This window comes from Rutidosis leptorrhynchoides, chromosome 11 (assembly GCF_046630445.1).
Source record: "Rutidosis leptorrhynchoides isolate AG116_Rl617_1_P2 chromosome 11, CSIRO_AGI_Rlap_v1, whole genome shotgun sequence".
NCBI classification, from domain to species: domain Eukaryota; kingdom Viridiplantae; phylum Streptophyta; class Magnoliopsida; order Asterales; family Asteraceae; genus Rutidosis; species Rutidosis leptorrhynchoides.
In genome coordinates this window covers 94,548,444-94,572,039 of record NC_092343.1, presented here as the reverse complement: position 1 = coordinate 94,572,039, position 23,596 = coordinate 94,548,444, and positions in this window count along the sequence as shown.

Here is a 23,596-nt window from a genome sequence, read left to right as displayed (position 1 = left end):
TCGTTTTTGGTAGTTTGGTGATAAAATCCATCGTTATCCTTTCCCACTTCCATTGCGGGATCTTGGGTTGTTGAAGTAGTCCGGACGGTCTTTGGTGTTCGGCTTTGACTTTGGAACATGTCAAACACTTGGAAACATAAGTAGCTACGTCCCTTTTGATGTTCGGCCACCAATATTGTTGTTTAAGGTTGTGGTACATCTTATTGGCACCGGGGTGAATCGAGTATCGTGACTTATGGGCTTCATCTAAAATAAGACTTCGTAGGTCCCCATAACTAGGCACCCAAATCCTTCTGGCGAAATATCGGAGTCCGGTTTCCTTAGTTTCGAATCGAGAGACGAGAATGTTCAAGAGCTCGTGTGAAACATTTTCATCCTTGAGAGCCTCATCTTGGGCTACCCGAATTTGGCTATTAAGGTTGGTGTGGATGGTGATGTTTAAAGCTCGGACACGAAGAGGCACCGCTCTTTCTTTTCGACTTAAGGCATCGGCTACTACATTTGCCTTCCCGGGATGGTAACGAAGCTCGCAATCGTAATCGTTTAAGGTTTCAATCCACCTTCGGTTTCTCATGTTTAGTTGCTTTTGATCGAAGATGTGTTGGAGACTTTTGTGATCGGTAAGATAGTACTCTTGGTTCCATAAAGATAGTGTCTCCACATTTTAAGTGCAAAAACAACGGCTCCGAGTTCGAGATCATGCGTCGTATAGTTTCGTTCATGAATTTTGAGTTGTCGAGAAGCATAAGAAATGACTTTCGTTCGTTGCATCAACACACACCCAAAACCATGTTTCGAGGCGTCGCAATACACAACAAAATCATCATTACCTTCGGGAAGTGACAAGATAGGAGCGGTGGTTAGCTTTGTTTTCAAGATTTGAAATGCGGATTCTTGTTCGGTTGCCCAATTGAATTTCTTTCCCTTGTGAGTTAAAGCGGTTAGAGGACGAGCAACCAAAGAGAAATCCTTGATGAATCTACAGTAGTATCCGGCGAGACCCAAGAATTGAAGAACGTCAGTAGGAGTAGTAGGAGTCTCCCATTTACTAATGGCTTCGATTTTTGTTGGATCGACTTTAATACCTTGGTCACTTACAACATGACCAAGAAATTGAACTTCCTTTAACCAAAATTCACACTTGGAGAATTTGGCATAGAGTCGTTCTTGTCTTAAAAGTTCAAGCACAAGTTGGAGGTGTTCCTCGTGTTCTTCTTCGCTTTTAGAATAAACCAAAATATCATCGATGAACACGATAACGAATTTGTCAAGATACGGTTTGCACACGCGGTTCATAAGATCCATGAACACCGCCGGTGCGTTAGTGAGACCAAATGGCCTGACAAGGAATTCATAACTACCATAACGAGTTCGGAAAGCGGTTTTGGAGATATCTTCCCCTTTAACCCTTAGTTGATGATAACCCGAGCGGAGATCGATTTTTGAATATACACAAGACCCTTGTAGTTGATCAAAGAGGTCATCGATGCGAGGAAGAGGATATCGGTTCTTAACCGTCAATTTGTTTAATTCACGATAATCAATGCACATTCGTAGGGATCCGTCTTTCTTTTTAACAAACAAAATCGGAGCGCCCCAAGGTGAATGGCTAGGTTGGATAAAACTACGATCAAGTAGTTCTTGGATTTGACTTTGCAATTCTTGCATTTCGGATGGAGCAAGTCTATATGGTGCACGTGCTATGGGCACGGCTCCCGGAATAAGATCGATTTGGAATTCAACCGGTCGATGAGGTGGAAGACCCGGCAATTCGTCGGGAAATACATCGGAATAGTCACTAACAATTGGCACATCATCGATGTGCTTCTCATCGGACTCGACTTTCTTAACGTGAGCAAGGATCGCAAAACAACCCTTACGGAGTAGTTTTCTAACTTTAATGCATGAAACGAGGTTGAGTCCGGTGCAACTCTTATCGCCATAGAAGATCAAAGGTTCACCATTCTCGATAGGAATTCGGATTGCGTTAAGATCACAAAGGATGTGAGATTTCGTTTTGGCTAGCCAATTCATACCGATTATTACATCGAAGCTTCCTTGTTCCATGGGTATCAAGTCAATTTCAAACTCATTACCCAAAATGTTTAACGTACACCCCCGGTAATATGTGTCGGCACTCAATAGTTTTCCGTTAGCCACTTCAATGGTATAAGTGGTATCTAGTGGAAATGGTGGAGTGTTAAAAGAATGAGTCAAAGTCTTGGATACAAAACTCTTATCGGCACCCGAATCGAATAAACAAGTAACATAAGTGTTGTTGAGGAGAAACGTACCCGTGACTAATTCATTGTCATCTCGGGCTTCCTCAGTGTTGATGTTGAAAGCTCGTCCGCGCGTGTTGGTGTTGGCTTTCTTCTTCGGACACGCATTTCTAAAATGACCCGTTTGGCCACATTCATAACAAGTACCCGGTTTTGGTGCATTGGGCACCTTTTGAGCGACGGGGGCGGCACTTCTACAATCGTTGGCCACATGACCACCCCTTTGGCACCGATGGCAAAATAGATTGCTACATTCACCATAGTGGTGTTTGTGGCATTTGTTGCAAAAGGGTTTATTTCAGCCATAACTTTTCTTGGCGTCGGAGGTGAAAGGCTTTTTGGTGAAGTTGTTGTTGTAGTTGTTGCTTGATTAGGGGCTTCCCATTTTCTTTTGTTGCCGCCCGATTTATCCTCGGCCTTAGGTGCCGGAACTACGATTTCGTCAACCGTTTCGATCAATTGGCAGGCCATGTTCAAAGCTTATTGTAGGTTAGCGGGTTTGGATGACATCACTCCTTGTTTGATGCTCTTTGGAAGACCATCCATATAGAGTTCAACCCTTTGAGATTCGAGGTTCACGAGGTTGGGACACATCAAGGATAGCTCGGCGTATAGTTGATTCTAGGCCTTGAGATCGTTTTTGACTGCCTTTAAAGTTCTTAGCTCTTGTTCGAGCTTTCGGGTTTCTTCACGAGGGAAAAATTCGACGATCATCCTCTCTCTCAAATCGGCCCAAGAGAGGGCGTGAGCTTTATCGGTACCCACCGATTGTACATACGTGTTCCACCACGTGAGGGCGATACCGGCAAAGGTGTGGGTGGAATATTTGACTTTATCTTGGTCCCGACAACCGCTTATGCTAAAAATTGCTTCCGTTTGTTCGAACCATCGAGTGAGCACAACCGGTCCCCCGGTTCCATCAAAAGTGTGAGGTTTGCACCCCATGAAGGCTTTGTAGGAGCACCCTTCGCTTGAGTTACCGGCCCCTTAATTGTTGTTGTGGTTGTTGTTATTATTGGAGGAGTGATCGGCCATGGCCGCTTCTACGGCGGTGGCTATCATTCGTTGTAGTGCTTGTTCGGGAGTCTCATGGCGTGGCACACGACGAGGAGGCATTGTTCCTTCAAAACACATGAATACTGTTGATTAGTATTCTTAATAATACTAACCATGATATGGAATAAGGATAGAGAGAAATTTTCCTTGACTCGCCTTAAATTCTTTATGTCATAATTTCGGAATGTTCATATGAGTCACCGTAATATAATCCCGGAAATTATATTACCCTAATTCATATGTGCATTCGACACTAATTCATATAGTCAAGGTGGCGCGTCAATTGAATCAAGTAATGTGAGATTAAGATTGAATAAGAATTAGATATGATAGACGAGTTCGAGTATAATGCACAAGTAGTCAAATAATTACTACTTCAAGTCTATATGCCGGTTGTAGTCTAGACTCACTAATGTACCCTATGACTCGGGGTTGACACCAATGAACTCTAAATCCCTAAAACCAACGCTCTGATACCATCTGTAGCGACCCGACCAAATCATGTTTGACGGCGCCGACTACTTCGGTCCCGTTGCGTGGTCATAAGTCTTTATTATGACGTTTGACCAAAATATGTCGCATTCATTTCATAAGTAAAAGGATGTTTCAAGTTTACAAATGTAGTTCAAAAGACTAGTTACATTACAAGTTTAACGTACGAATGAAACCTATGCGACACAATTTAAAGTAGTCAAAAGACGCTCCAACTATGCATGTATACTCGACATCCAAGCAAGTATCAAAAAGAGTGCGGAAGCATGTATCAAGTAGCTTTCAAGGACCTGAGAAAACATATAGAAAACTTTCAACGAAAACGTTGGTGAAATCATAGGTGTTTTAGTAAACGTTGCATTTGAACCACAAGATTTAATATAATATGATTTTAAAAATCATTTGCATTCCAAAGTTGTTATTTGTTTCGCGGGCACCCAATTATCAAACTTAACTGTTTTGCACCCTTTGCGTAGTGTTAGAACATACACTAGACCCGAAAATATATTTCATCCGCTAACGGTAGCGAACCGTCCGAATGAGGCTCGTCAAGCCCATGTGATCACATAATATAAGTTCACGTTTACACCCTGCAAGTGTAACTAATGATAATTGAATTGAGGATTTTCGTTCAAACTCGTACGTGGAATGTTCGTTTTCGTACTTATGTTCAATGTGTAAAAGTATGATACGTATATGTTTTTCATCCCATAGTTTAAAGCGTAAAAGTTGTTTGAAAGATGGGACTATGATCTCACCTTGAGTGCACGTAAGAAAAGTACTTCACAAAGTAACGTGTGCGAAGGATAGTGCTAGTCTTGACCTAAACCAATAGGTGGTATCAATAACGGTAAACACGATAGGTCAAAGATGTTCAATTAGACCTATGGCTCGTTACGACTCGATTATGTAGCATGTGAAATCAAATTGTCAAAATTCATGCAAGATACAAGTGTAGAAAAAAGTTAGGAAGGTTGCATAATCATTTGGTTAAGGTTGACAAAAAGTCAAACTTTGGTCGGTCAAAGTCAATGAAAAAGTCAACACGTTCGGGTCGGGTCCCGAACTATTTTTCTGAGGTTTTTATTCATATATAAACATGTTAGAACAAGTCTCATGTGAATCGGAGGTCCATAGGGTGCCAAACATTTTTTCATAATTTGACCAAGGAGGTCAGAACCGGACCACGGCTTAGGCCGCGCCGCGACCCAGGATTGTCGCGCCGCGACAATACACGGGAGCTGGTACCTGGTCAGTCTCAATTCCAAACACTTTCAAGCATAACTCGCAAACCGCTAATACTTAGAACTCGTATCTTATATCGTTAGAAAGGTAATTTGACAAAGAACACAACTAAACATATTTCACCAACCAAAAACGTTATTTGTAACAATCGACCTTCCAAAGTAAATGATCAATTAATGCACACATTTAATACTCAAATTTGATAAGTGCACATTTATGATTTGGGCATTTAATACATACTTACAACATGCCATTTTGTAGGTAATCGAGCATACAATACAACTAACTACTTACTAACAATAATTCATGGCATTCAATGCATCAAATATTCATTTCAAGCATATCAAACCCTAACCCAATTTCACCAAAATTACTAATCAAGTTTATGGAGTTTTCTCAAGCAACCTATACATCAAATTGAAGCTAGTGATACTAGGAATACATTTAATGCATGCATTTATAACATTTAACAACATTAAAACAACCAAATCACCAAATCAAACACACCAAAGTTCATACTCAAGCTAGTTACTTTAAATAACAAAATCGAGCATATAAATCATATATTCATGTTAGACTTGAGCCATAGACACTAATTAACAACTTTATAAGTTCAAAATATCAAGAACACAAAAATTTAGTGATTTTAGAAAGTTACCCAAACTTGATGAAGTCGGTATGGAATCGAAGGGGAAGTTGCAAGGATTCCAAATATGTAATTTGTTTTGCAAGACACCCGCTAGCTTGGATTTAGATGATGATTCTTTGATATGGAGTTTGAGAGAAAGTTGGAAAGTAGTAAAGAAAAAGAGAAATGAAATGAAAAAAGGTGGGAGGAAGGGGTTGACTAGTCAAATGCTAGTCACCTCTTTGGCACTATGGCGAAACTAGTCCCTCAAGTTCGGTTATGAATGCGTGAATTACCTAAACGAGATATTTTTAAAACGCGTATTAACGGGAGATGTTATAAACATATAACGGGATTTAAATAGTTAAACAGAAAAGTAAACGGAAAGAGGCGGGATGTTACATTTGGTTCATCAAAACACTTGCAACACTTAAATGAGTTGTGCTACATGTCTTAGACTTACATAAGTGTTATGATGGTAAAACCTTGGTGAAAATTATGCAAACATATCAACGAGTTGTACACTTGAAGCTATATGCATCAAGGATGAGAACCGTGATAAGCATCGAGCACCAAGAACCATCGGAACCTACTGACCCTTCTATTTTATGTATTCTGGGTCTTATCAGCATGACCTGGGCTGCTGTAACTGTGATATTCAGATAGCTCTGTTCGAGTAGATAACTTTTCATTTAAGACTCGTCTTAATCCGAGTTACGGTTTAGGATTTATGGCCCTCCGATCGTCACTAGGTCCTTTTAACGTTGTGCAGAAAATTCTTTCATAGATAGCTCTGATCAAAGTCAGCCTTTGTTTTAAACTTCTTTCATAGATGATATCCTCATCTACTCCAAAAGCGAAGAAGAACATGAACAACATCTATGACTAGTGCTTGAACTCTTGAGACAAGAGCAACTTTACGCCAAATTCTCCAAGTGTGAATTTTGGTTGAAGGAAGTCCAATTTCTGGGTCATGTTGTAAGCGACCAGGGCATCAAAGTTGACCCCGCTAAGATTGAAGCTATTAGCAATTAGGAGACACCCACTACTCCGACTCACGTCCGCCAATTTCTAGGTCTCGCCGGTTACTACCGAAGGTTTATAGAAGGATTCTCTCTGATTGCGCGTCCTTTGACCGCGCTGACTCATAAGGGAAAGAAGTTCATTTGGGAACCCACACACGAATTGGTATTTCAAACTTTGAAGAAGAAGTTAACCTCCGCACCTATTTTATCACTCCCTGAAGGCAGTGACGATTTCGTCGTTTATTGCGATGCTTCCAAAAATGGTTTCGGTTGCGTATTGATGCAAAGATCGAAGGTTATTGCCTATGCTTCTCGCCAATTGAAGATTCACGAGCGGAACTACACCACTCACGATCTCGAACTTGGAGCTGTTGTCTTTGCGCTTAAATTGTGGAGACACTACCTTTATGGAACTAAAAGTACTATCTTCACCGATCACAAGAGTCTCCAGCACATATTCGATCAGAAACAACTCAATATGAGACAATGTCGATGGATTGAGACGTTAAACGACTACGATTGTGAACTTCGTTACCATCCTGGCAAGGCCAATGTTGTAGCTGACGCATTAAGCTGGAAGGAGAGGACGGTACCTCTTCGTGTCCGAGCTCTGAACAACACCATCCATTCGAATCTTCACAGCCAGATCCGAGCAGCCCAAGAAGAGGCTCTCATCGAGAAGAACTTACGTTATGAATACTTGAACATTCTTGTCTCAAAATTCGAGGTTAGGGAATCTGGACTTCGATGCTATGCCGGAAGAATCTGGGTACCTCGTTATGGAGATCTACGGAACCTTATACTTGATGAAGCCCACAAGTCGAGATATTCGTTTCATCCGGGGGCGAGCAAGATGTACCATGATCTAAAGGAACAGTATTGGTGGCCGAATCTTAAGAAAGTCGTTGCAACTTACGTTGGTAAGTGTTTGACTTGCTCGAAGGTTAAAGCCGAACATCAGAGGCCCTCTGGATTACTTCAACAACCGAAAATCCCTCAATGGAAGTGGGAAATGATAACAATGGATTTCATTACGAAGCTACCAAAGACGGTGGGCGGATACGATACCATTTGGGTTATTGTTGACCGCCTTACTAAATCTGCACACTTTCCAGCCATGAAGGAAACGGATACGATGGAGAGACTTGCTCAACTATACATCAAAGAGGTTATATCTCATCATGGTGTACCTTTATCGATCATCTCAGATCGCGATCCCCGTTTTGCTTCTAGATTTTGGCGTTCTTTGCAAGAAGCCATGGGAACTCGTCTCGATATAAGTACTGCTTATCACCCACAGACCGATGGTCAAAGTGAACGAATGATTCAGACTTTAGAGGACATGTTGCGTGCATGTGTTATCGATTTTGGAAAGGCCTGGGAAAGACATTTGCCGTTAGCCGAATTCTCGTACAACAACAGTTATCACTCGAGCATTAATTCCGCACCTTTTGAAGCGTTGTATGGCCGTAAGTGCTGTTCTCCTATTTGTTGGGCTGAGTTAGGTGAAGTGCAAATCACCGGACCCGAGATAGTCCATGAAACCTCAGAGAAGATTGCCCAGATTCAAGCGAGACTTAAGACGGCCCGTGATCGCCAAAAGAGTTATGCTGACTGTAAACGTAAAGACTTTGAGTTCAACGTGGGTGACCTTGTAATGCTGAAGGTTGCACCTTGGAAGGGTGTGATCTGTTTTGGAAAACGTGGAAAGTTAAACCCACGATACATTGGTCCTTTTGAAATCTTGGAACGTGTTGGACCCGTTGCTTAGCGTTTGGATCTTCTAACGCAATTGAGCTCAGTTCACCCTACCTTCCACGTGTCAAACTTGAAGAAGTGTCTTGCTGCACCAAAACTTATCATACCACTGGAAGAACTTACGATTGAGGACAAACTCCACTTTGTGGAAGAACCTGTCGAGATTATGGATCGTGAGATCAAAACTTTGAAACGCAACAAGATTCCGATCGTCCGAGTACGATGGAATTCCAAACGAGGACCTGAGTTTACTTGGGAACGAGAGGATCAAATGATGCGGACGTATCCTCACCTTTTCCCAGCTCCTTCTACTCCCTCAGCTTAAAATTTCAGGAAGAAATTTTCTTTAACAGGTGGGTAATGTAACGACCCTGGATTTTTCCAACGTTATTTGTTAATAATTATTATTATTAATACTTGTGAATTATTAAATGTATTGTTTATATACGCTTACTTGTTACCGCGATTAACTTTGATTGCCTGAAACGTCTTTGTGACACGCGTACCTTACACGAATAATACTTTCAAATATTATTTACATTCATGATTAATTTCTATTAATCATTTTTAATTAATTATGACTACTAATTAATTACTTGGGCTATAATTGGATTAACTTGTTAGTTACTTGAACTTGGACCTTGATTAATGTTAGTGGACTTAAGAGCCCACCCTACTCACCCTAATGGACTTACTAGCCCATTACCCATGTAAGTATTACTTTAGGATTAACCTAGATGAATAAACTTAGTAAGAATCTAGTTACCACTTACTTGCACCTTACCCCCATGCATGCACCCTTAATTACCAAACTTTGAGTCAAAGAGCATGCAAGACTTAGTGGACATTGTAACGACCCGGAAATTTCCGACCAAATTTAAACTCTAATCTCTATATGTTTCTGACACGATAAGCAAAAACCCTAATGTTGAGTCTAGAAAGTTTGAAATCTATATTCGGATAATCAATTACCCTTTTGACCATGCCTGACGATTCACGAACAAGTAATTATAAATAGATATGTGCGTATGTATATATATATAAACACTAATTCGAAATAGAATTTGAAATATTATATGTTGTTGTTAATAATGATTTATAAAATAAAAATAAGTTATTATAATACTTATCTATATATATATATGATTCCTATATATGATTGATATTATATGTATATTATATATAAAATATATAAATATGTGTTATTATATATTAGATTGTTAATAAATATTACACAGTTAATAATACCAATATATTAAACTTACTTGCAATATAAAATATAATTGCTATATTAATAAAATCAATATAAATAATAATAACTATATTAATACTATTACTATACATAATATAAAGATATGAAATTGGATACATATAATTTGATAAAAATATCATCATTATTAATATTATTGTTATCATCATTAATAATATTATTAATTAGTATTATGAGGTTGTAATTAATAAAATTATTATTATCTTTATCAATATGATTAATATTATTATTATTCTTATAATTATTATTAAAAGGAAATAATACAATATATTATTATTAATAATAATATTATCATGATATTTTTTTTTCGTTTATCATTGTTATTTATTAATATAATTGTTACTACCAAAATGCTTATTAAATTATCATTATCATTATTATTGATTATTAGTACTATTAATATTTTTAGTATTATTATTATAATAAATATTAAATAATAAATTCAATTATATAAAATCTGCTAAAGAAACAGATAATACCGCGTATGAACCAGTTTTATTTTTATCTGCTTTCTTTCTGTTGAACCGTGACTTTATGTCGACTCATATTCTCCCTTTATATAAATCGATTGCTTCATCAAAAACTTAACCGATCAAATATTTTTTTTTTCCACAATCACTCTCCGTTTTAATCATTTTTTTTTGCTGATTAAAGAATTAATCAGTTATATTTTTATTCGATTAAAATTAACAGGAAAGTTTAAGCTGTATAGCTCGTACCTCTGTTTTGACTTCTTAATTTCAAAAACTCGATTTCGAATAAGATTTCAAAAACTAAAAACGTGGTTTTGTTAAGAATCTTTTACTTAAACTGTATACAAAATCTCAGGTATCAAATCTTCATATCAAAGCTGAATTTTGGAGTCGAAGTGTTTAAATTAAAAAAATCAACAATTATATTCATCATAAAATTCATAATTGTTTTGAGGTTTTAAGTCAAATTATTGATCCAGATAGTTTATATTAATGATTTAGAACTCTTTTCATTTAGAAAATTTGATCCCAAAACGTTCGAAATTCTGAGATTGAAGTGAGAGTGCATCGTGTTCTTGAAGGAGATGTTGCAGACAATTTTTTTTTTCCTTTGTTGTGTTGTTAAAAACCGAACCACTCACTTCTAGATTAGTTATGTTTTGTTTTCGGAACTCAACCAAATCTTAAACTTATATTGTTGTGGATTTCCTAATTAATCGAGAGAGGTTCTGAGATAAGGAAGAAGAAATAGGGAGAAATTAGATACGAATTATATGATTTAAATTGGGGCATGAATCAGAAAACGGGCATCAGCCCAGACGGTTAAGGAGGTGACGGGTATACGGGAGGTCGTGGGTTCGAGTCCCGGCTTGGACTGTTTGCTATTTTTTTTGAGACTTTAAAGGTAGCTCCATTATTATTATTATTATTATTATTATTATTATTATTATTGTTATTATTAATTATTATTATTAATACCTAATATAAGTATCATAATTATAATTATTATTATCAAGTATTGGTATTGGTATTACTATTATTAGCATTATTATTAAGTATGATGAAAATTATTATTATTATTATTATTATTATTATTATTATTATTATTATTATTATTATTATTATTATTATTATTATTATTATTATTATTATTAATTAGTATTATAGATTTTTGTCATCTAAAAATATTAGTTAACATTATTATTATGATTACCAATATAATTAAGAATATTGTTAGTATTAAAACTATTATTATTATTATTATTAAGTATTAGGAGTATTATTAAAATTATTATTATTAACATAGGTATTATGATTACAATTATGATTACGATTATTATTATTATTATTTTGACTACAATACAAATTATTATTTTCATTAACAATAGTACTAGTATTATTTATATTATTATTAGTATTATTATTATTGTTATCACTAAGTATTATTATAATAACTATCTTTTCAAATAAATGTTATATATAAAAATATATCTAACAATTATAACTTAACAAAAGTTATATTTTTATTTATTTAAAATATATAAATATGAGTATATGAAAATATATATATATATATATATATATATATATATATATATATATATATATATATATATATATATATATATATATATATATATATATATATATATATATATATATATATATAAATGATGTAATTAAATAAATAATTATATGTATATATTGTTCCATTACAAATATGTATATTAATAAATAAACCAATGATATAGGTTCGTGAATCCGAGGCCAACCTTATACGTGTTCAATGATGTTATATGTATTTTTACTACAAAATACATTAGGTGAGTATATAGTCCCTTTTAAACTCTAAATATTTTTGGACTGAGAATACATGCGCTGTTTTTATAAATGATTTACATTATGGACACAAGTGATCAAAAATAAATTCTACGTTGAGTTGTACCATGGCATATCTCTTTATACTTGGTAACTGCTAATTACGTGAGGAGCGTAAACGCGAATCCTGTTGATAGATCTATCGGGCTGACATCCCCAACCGGGCTGGACGACCAGCATTTAACGGTTGCACAGTACTTCGTTTCGTTACTACACTTGGTACGGTGTAGGGTTTATTTAAGAGTATGCTGCTGTGACTTTTAGTTAAGTATGGTTACCAAGTGCTCAACGTCTTTTTTATACACGAGGAGTGTATTATGTATAAACTTTAAATCTTGCGGTCCATTGTTATAACGCTGCTAGCATCAAACCTATATATCTCACCAACTTTATGTTGACGTTTTAAAGCATGTTATTCTCAGGTACGAATTAAGTCTTCCGCTGTGCATTTACTCATTTTAAGGACATTATTTGGTGTCGATCATCGCAATGGAACCAACTGTTGAAGACTTCGTCCAGGAGGATTAGTCGCGGACGTTTCAGACATCCTCCTCCCCCATTGGTGATGGGAACCTCACGGCCATAGTGGCCTTGGAGGTTGTTTTTGGTTTCAAACTTTGACTACCTATTACTACCATTTTGCCTCTCCACTTTTACACACACTTACTAGCATTTTTCTCTCAAACTTCTTCTCTCATTCTTGCTCTCTACTTGTAAGTATCTTGAGCATTTTTCTTCTCTTCTTTCCTTGCAAAAACCGAACACAAACACACACATAATCACCATCATCACTTGTTTTATGTTGTTGACTAGTTACTTGTTCATTGTTGTTATTTTGTTACATGTCTTTGTTAGTTATTACTCATTAGTTATCAAGAATCAAACTCTTTAGTTTATTCTTCATTTTATCTTGTATTTACAAGAACATGTAAGAACAAAACTCTCTAGTTTATGTTCTACATATTATATGTTACAAGAAAAAAGGTCCATGTGTTGTAAGTCATACTTGTGTTCATGAAGTAAACTTAAAAGTTTACTTTATAAAGATCAAGACTTAGGCTTGAATATTTAAAAGTATGAAACCCATGAACTTACTACTTGTGTAATTAGTTTATTTCCTCATTTGTTCATCTTTTAAAAATCGTGATTTTGGTTGTAGATGGTCAAGTGTTACAAGTTAACTTTGATCTCATTTTTCTTGAACTAAAGATTTACTTTAAAAAGTTCAAGAACATAGAATTAACTTAACAACTTTAGATCAAGACTTTTGGGTCTTGGATCTTCAAGATCAAACTAAGAACTATGTTCTACAACTTAAGATTTTGATTAGTTAGTTTACTTTCAAGTTTGTAGTTCAATAATACTTTTATATTTCATGCATGTGTTAAATCTAAGACTTTGATGTAACTTTGGTTCATCAAAACACTTGCAACACTTAAATGAGTTGTGCTACATGTCTTAGACTTACACAAGTGTTATGATGGTCAAACCTTGGTGAAAATGATGCAAACACATTGATGTTTAAAGCTAAGGGGTATAAAATACTATTAATTTTAGCAGGAAATACTATTAAATACGATACAATTTTACACAAGATATTTATTTATTTAGAGAATGGATATACTTAAACCTTGCTACAACACTTATAGGCAGTGTACCTAATCGTACAGTAGTGTAGTTTTTAGTATGTCCGGTTCGTTCCACAGGGAAAATCTTTAAACAAAGCTTAACGCTATATTAGTTTACTTTTATAAAAATACAAATATATATATATATATAAGTAATATTATTATTATAAAGGGGGGTTTTTACCGTTTAATGACCGGTTTGTCGATTTTAAAACTTTAGTCGCAGTTAAAACCAAATGTAAAATAATAAATACAAGACTTAATTTAAAGCGTAAAGTAAATAACGATAATGAAATTGCGAATAAATAAAAGTGCGATAAAATAAACTTGCGATAATTAAAAAGTACGATAATTAAAAGTGTAATTAAATACAATAACAATAAAAATGCGATAATTAGAAGTGCAATTAAATATAAAATAAAGGAAATTAAATATGAAATAAAAGAATTATGCTTATTTAAACTTCCGTAATCATGATGTTTGACGTGTTGATTTTAGTTTTATGTCCATGGGTTAATTGTCCTTTTCCTGGATTATTTAATATGTCCATACAGATTTGTCCATAATAGTCCATCAGTCATAAATATAAAGAGCGAAAGCCTTCGTCAAATTATTCTTATTCCCGAAGTTAAATATTCCAACTAATTGGGGATTCGAATTGTAACAAGGTTTTAATACTTTGTTTAATGAATACACCAGGTTATCGACTGTGTGTAAACCAAGGTTTTACTACTTTGTTAACAATTACACCAATTACCCTTGAATGTAATTCACCCCTGTTTCAACAAGTCTATTAACTATTAATCCAGTTCCGTGTCCTGTAAAATGAATAATTATTGGTATTTATAGATATCCCGCCCACCGTACCCAGTCAAGCGTATGTGGTTATATATAAATACGTCGAATTATAAGTTTGTATATTAAATTAACAAAGTATTGTTTAGTTAATATAAAACCCATTAATAGCCCATAGTCTAATTTCCACAAGTGTCGTTCTTTTATCCAAACCCCAATTATGGTACAAAGCCCAATTACCCAATTTTAGTAATTAGCCCAACATCATGATTACTTCAGATTAAATAAGCATAATAATAACTTAGCTATGAGACATTAAATTACAAAGGTTGAACATAACTTACAATGATTAAAAATAGCGTAGCGTTACACGGACAGAATTTCGACTTACACCCTTACAACTTTCGCTAACATACCCTTATTATTAGGATTAAAATTAAAATTAAAATTAAAATTAAAATATAAATATAAATATATACGTTTAGATAGATGGATGGATATATATTATGTGTTTTTTTTTGCGATCAGAATTCGTTTGCTTTTATAGGGAGTTTCAGTTTTTGGGGCTCCGCGACTTGCGGAAACTTTTGCCTTCAAACTCCGCGAGTCGCGGAGTTTGTAATTACAGCTCACTCCATTTTGGCTCTTTGTTTACCGACGGTTTATTTTATAAATATAATATATATATAATTAATATAATTAATTATATATTATATTATATTTATATACATAGTTAACTTGTAATTTTTAGTCCGTTGCGTCGAGCATTGAGAGTTGACTCTGGTCCCGGTTCCGAATTTTCGAACGTCCTTGCGTACAATTTAATATCTTGTACTTTGCGTTTTGAATCTTGTACTCTTGTAATTTCGAGACGTTTCTTATCAATAATTGGAACCTCTTTGATTGTCTTTTGTACTTTTGAGCTTTTTGGTCGTTTGCGTCTTCAATTCGTCGAATCTGTCTTTTGTCTTCACCTTTTATTATTTAAACGAATATCACTTGTAAATAGAACAATTGCAACTAAAAGCTTGTCTTTCTTGAGGAATAATGCTATGAAATATATGTTCGTTTTTAGCATTATCAAATATTCCCACACTTGAGCGTTGCTTGTCCTCAAGCAATATCGTCTTGAAATACTAGAATCACTTCTTTATTCTTCACACTTTGTACATCAGTGATTTCTATACGGCGGTATAAACAATGGTAGTAACGATATGGTTTACAGTCCCACATGACTATAAAAATTTAGATCCATTAAGGAAATTGGATCTTTATGAAAACATTTGATCTTTTGAAAATTAAATCTAGTTTTTACCCTAGATAAGTTTTCCGGAATAACCCTTCACCGGTGTTTGCAAAATATTTTTGTGGGTTTGGTGGGTTTCAGATTTGAAAATTTTAGCTCAAAATTTATGGTTTTGTGTCACCCACTTGCTAACCTTGTATTTGGAAACCAATACGTCCAGTTTACTTGTCCCGTATATTACCTTTCGGTAAACTACCGTCCGGTTGTAAAGGAAAGCGTTGAACAAGCAACTGTTAAGGCAATGTCTCCTGACATGCTTTTAATTATGGTCTATAACGTGTCAGACGCAATTACTATCCTTGGTAGGAGCAATAGTAAAGCTCACCCTTATAATTTGTAGGTTTGGCACAAGGGCCTGTCTTTGACCACTATGCAACCACCGTTCTTACGGTTGACACCCGATTTGGTTCAGGTGACCTAATGAATTCTAGGTGAATTCCTAGGATTTTACGTTCAATGGTAATGAACGCATTGAAAATGGGTTTTTAGAAAACAAATCGGTTTGTAATTTTTATCAAAATATTTTCTCGTTCAGGCTCGAGTTTAGATATCATTGAATTCCATGTGTTTGTAATTCTCAATCTTTAAGGTCAATCTCAAGGATTGAGTAATATCAGGCTTAAAAACTGATTTTTGATCTTTTAAGGAGATTATCCTTTCTGGAGATCTGATTCATTAGTCTTATCCAGCTAATTTGCATGGTGCCCCCCATTTTACGAGATAAATCCTTCTCATGGTTAGGATAAATCTGACCACTTGGCGACCCTGTTTAATGCTGAGGTCCGTGGAATTCCTGCTGATTTTAGTGATGACTTTTCTAGGTTTTTCGTCAACCTACAGCTGGTCTGGACGACAACTTCCTGACCTAAATCAAGAAGCGCGTTTCTTTTTCGTAAGAATTTACTTCCTTTTAATGATGGAATTGATTCATCGTGTAGATCCATCTTTCTTACAGTAAATCAGGTAAAAAATTTTTAGTTTAGTCCAAAGCAAAAGTATTTTCAGTTATTTGTACAAAAATATGTGACATATGTTTTGAATAACTTGAAGAATTTTCCCACACTTGGCTTTTGTTTTCCTTTTTATTGTCCTCTATTCCATTTTAAATGAATTTTAACATTTTGGTTTGTTTCTCAATTTATGTCCTTTTCGAGGTAACAATAATTTCGGTGTTAACACCTAGTTTTATCGTTCATAAATATGTATAAACATGATTTTGAGTTCATTTAGTTGAAAATTTTGAAAAATTTTACTAGAATTGGGTAGTCAGTATATAAGACTAGGGCTGTTCTTTATTATCAGAGAGCACTAGATTCTAATACAACTACTACTTTACTAGTATTTTTAATGGTAACCAAGTGTTTATGATAAAAATTTTTAAAAATCCGAAAGAATTTAACCCCTTCCCACACTTAAGATCTTGCAATGCACTCATTTGCAAGAAATCAGTAACAATTTAAATTATTGAGGGTGATTTGTGTGAAAATGATTAAATTTTACCAAAGTTTCCAAACATATTTGTGTTTGCTTGCTGAATGATAAATGGTGCATATTATTTGTTCATTCCGTCTTGTTGTTATTTCACATATATTTTGCATCTTGTCGTCAAAATTAGTTGCTTTTGCTGAACTTAATGCCAGTCTTTGAAAATGCGTTGTTTTACCCTGTTGTGTACATAAGATAAACTGCAAACATATATACATATTTTTGAAGTTTGGTATATTACCCCACATTCAAAAATTATTAAAATCTAAGAATAAAAGTTAGAAAATTATAAAAACTATTACAATATTAACATAAGTATTAAACATATCAACATTACAAATTACAAAATAAATAAAAATAAGTAGACTAGGGATGATACTGATACCAGTAGGGGTTCCATGCATAACCATAGGTGCTATAAAATGCTTCGGCTGGGTTATACGTAGGATACGGTGGTTGAATCTCTATAGACCAGGGAGGGAATATGGGCTTTGGAGTAGGAATATAGTTTCTACCTATATGTTGGCAATAAGCTATGATTTGGTTTTGATGAACTTGCCAATCTTCAAATGCTCTCTGTCTAGCATTTTCGTACTCCTGTGAAGCTATAAACCTTTGCATTTCTTGAATTTCATTTCCCCCTCCTACATTACCCTGCTGTTGGTTTCTCTCAACCTGTGGATGTCTACCATGGTATTGTACTGCGGCATTATTTCGCCTCTTCAAAACTTTCGCACCATGGTATTTAAACCTATTGTATCGCGGGGTTCTGGTTCTTCGACTAATAATCCCCCCGACTTATATCCACACCGAGATATTCAGCAATCAAAGTAATAAATATACCACCTCCTATTATGCTATGCGGTCTCATCCCCCTAACCATAGCTGATAAATAATAACCCACACAATAAGGTATACTTACAGCGCTTTGTGGGTCTCGAATACACATATGGTAAAACAAATCCTGTTCATTTACCTTTTCCTTGTTCTTACCTCTTTGTGTAATCGAATTAGCTAAAACCCTATGAATTACTCTTAATTCAGCTCTATCTATATCCAAATAAGAGTAATTTCCCCCTTTGAATCGGTGATGGCTTGTCATTTGACTCCATACACCATGTGTATCAAAATTTTCATCTATCTTTCTACCATTTAGTATCAACCCTCTACAATTGGCAGATGCTAACTCTTCAGGCGTATATATACGTAAAGCCTGAGCCATGTCTAGTAAAGACATGTGGCGCATCGAACCTCCTAACAAAAATCTAATAAAAGATCGATCGGTTAAACTAGCTACCCGATCATTTAATTCTATACTACACAACAATTCTTCACACCATACTTTATATACAGGTCTACGCATGGTGAATAAACGTACCCAGTCGTTAAAAGTAGAATTACCATACCTCTGTGCAAGTAATTCCCTAATTGGCCCGGCCAATTCTACAGCTTCTAATGGTCCCCATTCTATGACCCTAGGTACCTCAACAACTTTAGAATGAAGAGTATGCAAACCCCTTTGGTATTTTGGATAATCTATCCAAAGTCTGTCAAATCTCAGGTTCTGGTGCAAATCTTCCAAGTGCATATCAGAAAATGTCATGACTGGATGAGGTATATCTTGTTTGTAATAGTTATCCACCTCCTGTTGTTCCGCATTCTCAGCAGGAGCATTGCGAGCTTGGGATGAAGATTCACCCCTTTCAGTCTGCAAAACACATCAAACACAATTTTTGTGCATCCAAATATGCATTAGTGTCAGCAAAATCATCAATCAAAATAATTACAATGACATGATCAATTTATATTAAACTTAAGCTCATTTTCATATTTTCATCAAATCTACACTTTTTCAAATAATCATATACGAAAATGTTTGCCAAGTTCATAAGCATTTAACTCAAATAACATGTCAAAATAATCATTACTAGCAATTAAACAAGTTTCAAATGGCATTATCTTTCAAAAATCAAGTTCATGAATTTTAGACTTGAAAAAGTCCACTTTAATTCTCAAAATCATGTTTAGGCTCAAAGTTTGGATCATTTAACTACCTAAACATGTTACACTACTTAATTTAGCAACAATTCATGATAAAAATCGGCAATAACCTGTTTATATCAAAAAGCCCCAAATTTGCTCAAGAACACAAACCCTAGATTACTCAAAATTTGAAGTTTAAGGCTTCTAATCATGTTAAATAGCATCAATCTAGGTTATACAAGCATAATACATAAGCAATTTAAGCATAATTAATCTAAAAAGCATCAAAATCAAATTGGGGAAAAAATTGCTCAAGAACACTAATTTTCGGATTAAATGGTGTTTAGGTGTAGAAATTTACCGTTTTTCTTGAGTAATTCCTTGATAGCATCCTTCTCAACATGATTTTAGTAAAAGATTTGATGATTAACGGTTAAAAATTGTGATTTTGGGAGGTTTTTTTCGGGTTTTTTTTCGGGTTTATTTTCGCAGAATTTGTGGGTGGTAGTGTGGACTGATATGTTCTGGCCCTTTTATTTTTTTCTGTATTTTTGGAACTCCGCGAGTCGCGGGGTTTTTACCCTTCAAACTCCGCGGGTCGCGGAGTTTGTATATTTTTTTTATATCTTATACTAATTAAAACAATTAAGTAATTAATTTTAAAATTTTGTTTCCCTTGTTATTTAGGACGAGGTCGTTTCGGATCGATGTCCTAGTCCGTCCTTCGACAAAATTTTAAAATTTGTCTTTTTCAAGCGATTGTTTTAAAAGCTAAGATTTTTGGGGTTTTTTAATGTTTTTGGCATACTTTAATTCAATAAGATTAAAAATAATGATAATAAAAGTTCTCGTCCCTCCCTCGGGTAAAGCAATTTCGGTTCAACGACCTAGTCTTCAACTTACGACGAATTTTAAAAATCATATTTTTAACTTAATGAGATAAAGTAAATTTTTGTTTTTAAATTCACACCAAACTTAAAATTTAAAATGCATAAAAATAAAAATTCATATTTTAAAAATTAAAAATTCACACCAAACTTAATTTAAAAATTCATATTATAAATTCACACCAAACTTATATTAATTTTTCAAATATTTACAATTTTAAATATATTGATTTTACAAAGTTACAATATTAATTTAAGATTTATATATTAATTTTAAAAACATGGTAAAAATAAAATTAAAAATCTTTTTGACTTTTTATCCCACTTTAATCAATCAAATATTATCAAAAATATGCGCCCCTCTTTTTGGTAAAGTAATTTCGGTTCCATGACCTAATTTAACTCATGACGAATTTTTGAAATATTTTGGGTTGATTGATTAAAGATATTTATACCTTAAGAATAAACGTTAAATTTCGCAGTGATGTAATAAATTTTTGAATGATATCAATAATTTCGGTCGCTAAACCTAATTTTATTCAATACCAATTTAATACTTTATAGCGAACAAATTAGCGTTTATTATCAAAAGGTTAAAAAAAAAAAACTGTACAAACATACCTGTGAAATAGATTTCTTAGTTATATGATCTATCCCATTCATAAGATAGTCGGTTTAATTGGTTTTCCATGGCTACATAGGTGTAACCTCGAGCATTCAGTGTTTTTTCTTGTAAACATATGAACGGTCCGTCTCTGCATAAAGTAACAAATTCGGTGTTTGAATAGGTTTGATTATTTGAACATTTACCTCCATGTGACCATTTTCCGCATTTGTGACATCTTTCTAGGTGTCGTGCTCTTCTTTTTGCTGCGGATTTTGATTTTCCTTTACCAAATTGTAACTTATTATCTTCGCATCTGGATTCTTTTCTTACTCCGTCCAATCTTTCTCTGATTACTGCTACTATTTCACTCGGAAGTGTGTCATTATTACGTTTAGTGATCAAAGCGTGTAGCATTAGACCATGGTTTAGTTCACAGGCAGTCTTCATTTCTTAAAAACCTAAAAAAATAAAAATTCAGAATGGGGGGAGAAGACTAGTTCTTTAGGGTCTGCTAGGGAAAGACCGTTCGGGTTCCATTTTCGAGAACTACACGAAAACAGACAATATAACTCTAACAGAAATACATAAACCCCCTATACTTAGTTGAAATTGTGATTAACATTATTTTCAATTGAATCTTCAACAACTTGTATATCTTTGACTTTTTCTTCAATCCATTTGTTGATTTCCTCCGTAACTTTCACAAATTCAACTAATATTGCCTTTTCTTTTGACGATAAATTGGATATTAATCGGTTATATAACTTAAAGTTTCCTTTAATCTTAGCATCGTGAATCCGTTTATAAAGTTTCTTCGTTGAACTGTTAAAAATGGGTTCATCTAATTTCGTATCATCAACGGCATTCTTTGTGATTGGATCATCATTAAGTGTTTCTTCATCTTCCCCACACTTATGCGTTTTTATTGGTCTAACAGTTTTGGTTTGTGGAGATCTAAACTTTCGGTTCACAAAGGTGATCGATGTATCACCATCCCTAAGTGTCATTCTACCTTCTCTTACATCAATGAATGCCTCGGTGGTTGCTAAAAATGGGCGACCTAGAATTAGAGGAATATCAAGGTTTTCCTCCATATTAATCACTATGAAGTTTGCAACAAAGGTCAAACTTCCCACGTTAACAAGTAAATTATTTGCTATTTCAACCGGGTGTTTAATGGTTTGGTCAAATGATTGAACACCTATTTTGGTTGGTTTTAATTTACCCATGCCTAATCTTTTGTATAAGGAAAGAGGCATAATATTTGCACTTGCTCCTAAATCTGCGAGTCCATTATATACAGCACCATCATTAAATAAGCAAGAAATGATAAATTCACCCGGGTCTCCTGCTTTAGTAAGTCGAGTTGGGTTGTAAACCTTTTTCGGGTGTTCTTTCCTTGGTTCTTTCATTTCTATTTGAATTTCTTGTTCACATTTTTCTTCATTTCTTGGAATGGGAGGTTTGTATAGGAATTCTTCTTCATCACTCAAATTTGAATCCTCCCTATATTCCAATTTTGATTTTTCATATGTTGTTGATAACATATTTATGTTTTCATTTTGAAGGTTTTCTTGGGTGGTGAAATTATGATTAACTTCATTGTCAACTTCCATCGGACCATGTATGTAATGTTTAACTCTGTGACCATTAACTTTAAATTCAATCCCATTTGAATTTATTAATTCTATCGTTCCGTATGGGAAAACTCTTTTGACTATGAATGGTCCAGACCATCTTGATTTCAATTTTCCAGGAAATAGCTTGAATCGTGAATTGAAAAGAAGAACTCTGTCTCCTTCTTTAAATTCTTTTAAACTTCTGATTCTTTTATCATGCCATTTCTTCGTTCTTTCTTTATAGATTAACAAATTTTCGTATGCTTCATGTCTTAATTCTTCTAATTCGTTTAGTTGACTTAATCGTAGACGTCCGGCTTCATGTAAATCAAGATTACATGTCTTCAAAGCCCAAAATGCTTTGTGTTCAATTTCTACTTGAAGATGACATGCTTTTCCATAAACAAGTCTAAAAGGTGTGGTTCCAATTGGAGTTTTGTAGGCTGTTCTAAAAGCCCAAAGTGCATCCTCCAATTTAATGGACCATTCCTTCGGATTTGATCCTACGGTTTTCTCTAGAATACGTTTTAAAGCTCGGTTGGTATTTTCAACTTGTCCACTTGTTTGTGGATGATATGTGGTGGAGATTTTATGAGTTACTCCATATCTTTTAAGAACTTTCTCAAGTTGATTATTACAGAAATTAGTACCCCGATCACTTATTAAAGCTTTAGGTGTTCCAAACCTTGCAAAAACACGTTTTAAAAAGTTGACTACAACTAGTGTATCGTTAGTTGGGAGAGCTTGTGCTTCCGCCCATTTAGATACATAATCAATGGCTACGAGTATATATAGATTATTATGAGATTTTGGAAATGGACCCATAAAGTCAATACCCCAAATGTCAAATACTTCACATACTTGGATGACATTTTGTGGCATTTCATCACGTTGACTTATTTTTCTGGCCCTTTGACAAGCATCACAGGATTTGCAAAGAAGGTGTGCGTCTTTGTAAATTGTAGGCCAATAGAATCCAGCATCATAAACTTTTCTTGCTGTTAGTTGAGGCCCATAATGCCCTCCTGTTGGTCCTGTGTGACAATGGTTTAAAATTTTACTAGCTTCATCTCCAAATACACATCGGTGTATTATTCCATCGGGACAACTTTTAAACAGATGTGGATCTTCCCAGAAATAGTGTTTTATATCACTGAAGAATTTTTTTCGTTTTTGGTA